Source organism: Apis cerana, linkage group LG10 (assembly GCF_029169275.1).
Source record: "Apis cerana isolate GH-2021 linkage group LG10, AcerK_1.0, whole genome shotgun sequence".
Classification (NCBI taxonomy): domain Eukaryota; kingdom Metazoa; phylum Arthropoda; class Insecta; order Hymenoptera; family Apidae; genus Apis; species Apis cerana.
Window position 1 is genome coordinate 5805940 of NC_083861.1, and position 5314 is coordinate 5811253.

At 28.1% G+C, this 5314-nt stretch overlaps 1 long non-coding RNA gene across 1 annotated transcript; it reads left to right on the top strand.

Moving 5' to 3' along the window:
• Nucleotides 1-219: 219 nt before the first annotated feature.
• LOC133666754 (uncharacterized) lies at nt 220-5113 on the top strand. Its single transcript, XR_009831335.1, has 2 exons — nt 220-1124; nt 1266-5113. It is a non-coding gene; the product is annotated as an uncharacterized LOC133666754 (long non-coding RNA).
• Nucleotides 5114-5314: the final 201 nt, after the last annotated feature.

Here is a 5314-nt window from a genome sequence, read left to right on the forward strand (position 1 = left end):
AATTTGATTTAATTTTCAATCTTTAATTTTTATTTCAAAATTTTAATTTAATTTATATTTTAATTTATAATTTTCTTTTAATTTTATATTTAACATTTAATTTGTTTTAATATTTAATTTGTTATAATATTATATAAATTTTAATTTGATTTATATTTTAATTTATAATTTTCTTTTAATTTTATATTTAACATTTAATTTGTTATAATATTATATAAATTTTAATTTGATTTATATTTTAATTTTTAATTTTCTTTTAATTTTATATTTAACCTTTAATTTGTTTTAATATTTAATTTGTTATAATATTATATAAATAATGCCAAATTAAATATTAAAACAAATTAAATGTTAAATATAAAATTATTTATATAATAAATATATAATAATTATTTGGGTCTCGACGTAGTCACCTCCTCGTTGGTGAGACCCGGTAATTGGCATCGGTTTTCGTTTTATATTATTTGATCAAATTATTAGAAATATCACATTAAAAATATTGTATTAAAACTATATTAGAATGATTAGTTTTTGAAAACTGATGCCAAGCTAAGAACTACACTAGTTTTAAGTTTAAGTTTAAGTTTAAGTTTTTGTTATTGTATCTTTAACTTGTAAAATTTTGATTATTTTGCAAGAAATTTCGAAAATTTATAATTCGCGACATCATTTATTATAATTGATTATAATCTAAATTTTGATAGCGAACAATTATAACGTAATTTTTCCAAATTATTCAAATAATTTTCCAAATTTTTGTAAATAATTCATAAAAATTTTTGAATGTTAAAACGTATCTTAGAACTCATAGCAGTATTTTCTTAAACAAATGTTTGAAACGAAAAAGAAAAAAAAGGAAAAATATCGAATATTTTACTTTTTTTTCCACCCTATCCCTCCCTTATTATACAATTTTATTTTCAGTAAATTTTTGTTACCGCGCGCGATCAGTAGAGTCAGTGTTTGCTTTCGTAAAAGTTTTTAAATTCTTTAACGAATAACGCGAAATTAGAATCAGTGTTTGTTCGCCGAATTTAATTTTTAACCGGTCGCGTTAAAAGACTACGCGTTTAGAGTCAGTGCTTCTCTCAAGAAAATACGGCGGTCATCCATCACGCGAAGAGGTAATTATCTATATCATTTTATTTAAATTCTTATTTTTTATCTCAATATAAATCATTAGATTTTTAATTTTTAAATTTAGAATTCAATTTTCAATAATCTGGATTATGTTTTAAATTATGTTGTTTCTTTTTTTGTTACAGATATTTCCTAACATCCCCCTGCCAATATTCTTCGCATCTAATGGTGAGTCGCATGCATTTATGTTCCTCCGGTCACTCAATCATGTCGTAGGACGAAAGGTCCGAATCGACACGAGTGATTGGTTGTATACGTAGATTTTTGCAACGGGCATAGTGACCACGGATATATTTATTATATCCGTGAGTAGTAACATTTTCTGTGTTTTATTTATTAGCTCAGGCTAGATCTTCTTGCACATCGCGTTTCTCAAATACTAATAAACTAAAAATTTTCTTTTCTTTTTTACATTTCGCTTTATATTATAATATATTTTAATTATTCGATTTTCAATTTTCAACAATCATATGATACAAAATATAAAATTTTAAATTTTAGTTCCTTCGTATACGAAAATGTGTAAGAAGATATATCGCGACAGGTAGATTTCGGAATCAAAACAATAATATTGAACATTGTGTTTCTAATTTCTAATTCGAAACTATGTTTTGATGAAGGAATCGCCTGAGGTATTAATGTTAATTAATTATTAATGTTAACTTTAATTTTTCAATTCAATTAGTTTATTTTGCATTTAGTATTTCTCGTTGTAAATAAATTTCTTATTTATTTTTCTTTTGCTTTATTATTATATAGATATTATATAGATATAACTTTAATAAAATTAGAGTCATTGAATAAAATTTAAAGTAAAAATAGATGATGAAATAAAGAATATTAGTCCGTTAGAGAAAAATAGATATTTATAATATTTTTTAGTTTAGGATTTTCAGGTTTAACCCCTTCCGTGTCTATTGCCACGATCTCACTCACGTGCCCAGGTGTTACTTGGGTGAGAGAGAGGCAATAGGCATGATGACTATAGTTTATAAGTTTTTAACGGCGACTGACGATAAGTTAGTGATCGTGCACGACGTATTTTCCACATTATGTGTGTTTGCGATTAGGCTGTGGAATTGCGTCGTTACGATTCTCATTTTTATTTATTATATTATCAATTATACGATTTACAATTTTGTTAATATTATCATAAAATTATAAATTGTAAATTGATACCAATTATTAAATTTTAGTAATGCCATTTTTATTGATAATTAAAATCGAGATAGATACGATTTTTTGTCGCGATTCACGCAATGATCATTAGCCATCGTCAGTCGATTTCAGGAAAAGGTACGTAAATTTAGAGTGTGAAAGTAGTATCAAACTCGGGTGTCGGAGGCGTCCCGGGACGTTCTCCCTAGTGTAGGCTTTTTGCACCCGGGTGTAATGTGTGAGAACCGTGGAGTGAGTGTGTTGGTGTGATTGTTTTGCCATTTTTTAAATATAGCGCTAGGTAGGATAGGTAGTATACTTTCTGGTGTGCGTGTTAATTATAAGTAGGTAGGGCCGGGCAGGTTGTCACAGTCTCTGGTCGGGTAGGCGCGTTTTCGCGTGACAACCTGTTTCAGGAAATACAATTTGAAAAATCGAGAGTGGAGCTGAGACGAGTGGTCATCGATGACCACTCGTTTCTGGTTTTACTTATATCGATTTTTCGAATTTCGCGGTCGCGGTCGCGAAATGGGCGAAACGAACGTGCGCTCGAGATTCTGCGCATGTGCGGACAATGGTCAGTAATGACTATTGGTCGTCCATGTGCACTCAGCTTTCGCGATTTAGTCTATTTTTTTTCTTTTTTTTTTTTTTGCGATTAGGAAATCTCGAGCCTAGACTTAAGTTTCAGCGGGCATTGCGCCCGAAGGAGGAAGACCGAAGAGGCCTCGACAAACTGTCACGAAGAGGGGCTGCAACGAATGGTTTCTCATTTTTTGGATCTTGTCTGGATCCAAAGAATAGGAAGTCATTGTTACTACTTTGTCACTATGCTCGTTTTAGAATCAGTAGTAGTAGTAGTAGTAGTAGTAGTAGTAGTAGTAGTAGTAGTAGTGTTTATGGCCGATGAGAATTCCGGCCCAACGTACAATCATCATGGGCAAATGGGCAATCGCGATTTTTTAATTAGTGTTGCGACAAATAAATTACGGTTTGCATTAGAGTTGCGAAATAACGATCGCGTTTGATTTAGTGTTGCGTTTAATGAGACATCGCGATTTTTTTTAATAATTTTAATTTTAATAATACAATTTTTTATAAAAAGTAATATTAAAAAATTTTACGTTTATTTTATTCCAAATTTTAATTATAGAGATATTAACTTTCAATTCATTTGCATTTGTATTAAATTCATTTTAAGAATTAGTGTTGCGTTGAAAAGTAATCGCGTTTTTGAAAATAGTGTTGCGTCAAAAAATAATCGCGTTTTTGAAAGTAGTGTTGCGCTAAAAAATGATCGCGTTTTTAAAAGTAGTGTTGCGTTTATAAAATGCCCATGATTCTTCCACTAATATTGTGGAAGTGATCCTGTTTTGGGATCATAAAATGCAGTTGCAAGAGCTGCAAAAATGTGATCCTACTTTTGGATCACAAAGTGGGAAAACGGGCAATCGCGATTTTTTAATTAGTGTTGCGACAAATAAATTACGGTTTGCATTAGTGTTGCGAATAACAATCGCGTTTGCTTTAGTGTTGCGTTTTATGAGACATCGCGATTTTTTTTTAATAATTTTAATCATTATTAAATTTAATAATATAATTTTTTTTAAATAGTAGTATTAAAAAATTTTATGTTTATTTTATTTCGAGTTTTAATTAAAGATATTAACTTTCAATTCATTTGCATTTATATTAAATTCATTTTAAGAATTAGTATTGCGTTGAAAAATAATCGCGTTTTTGAAAATAGTGTTGCGTCAAAAAATAATCGTGTTTTTGAAAGTAGTGTTGCGTTATAAAATGATCGCGTTTTTGAAAGTAGTGTTGCGTTTATAAAATGCCCATATTCTTCCACTAACATTATGGAAATGATCCTGTTTTTGGATCACAAGTGTGGTCCTTATAGCCTTTTTTGGCTACAATTTTTTTTCAGCGCCCCTAATTATTACAGCATTTGTTAATGAAAATACTGCTAAAAATTTATTCATTAAAATTTTAAACTCTCGTACTATTACATAAAATTGTTTGCATTATGCAATAAGAACATTAATATTATAAATTAATATTCTTATTACGATATATTGATACAAACAGTTGATTTATTTGGAACAAATGACAAATAATTATTCGTTGTCAAAATTAAAATTAAATTTTTTTCTACTATTTCCCTAAAATTAAATAAAATTTGTTAGTATTTTTGCATTTTTAATTATGAAACAATTGAATAAATATTCGGAATTCCTGCGTGAAATATCAAAATAAAATTTTTAATTTATTCTATTGTATGTAATTTTTAAGATATCTTCGATTAAATTTAAACTTAAATTTAAGATTTAAATAAATTTTAAGTCTTAAATTTAAGTCTTAGACTTAAGTTTAATGTAAGATAGACATTTAAATTAAGTCTTAAATTTAAGTCTTAGGTTTAAGTTTAATGTAAAATAGACATTTAAATTAAGTTTATTGTAAGCACATTTCGTAAGATGATACGCTCCTTAACATAAAATCAACTCTATATATACAACCATTCATTCATAAATATTTTCAATCCCTTTACTTTTTTTCTTTTTCTATTTCTTTTTTTTTTACTTTGTTAAATAGGAGCGTATCTTTAGTACGAATGATGCCAGTAGGATATATAAATCATAGATTTAAGATGTAGTATTAAGAATATAGATTAAGTTAGATGAACGATGATAGATAATTTATTTACCAATTGTATCACATTTCTTTTCTATGTACAAGATCTGATTTGTAGATAATTAATTGTATTATTTAATGTACTGGTCACTTTGTTCAATAAATTCAATCTGATGGGTCTCGATGCGTAGTCACCTCCCCGTAGGTGAGACCCGGTAATTGGCATCGCTTTTCATATTTTTCATTTAAAAAGATACCTTCATTTCCATTCGAAAATTTTTCGAAAAGCGATGGCAAGCCAAGAACTACGCACACCTTCAATCTAAAATGATTACTTTAAATTATTTTGATCAATTAACAATGGATTAGATTGAAG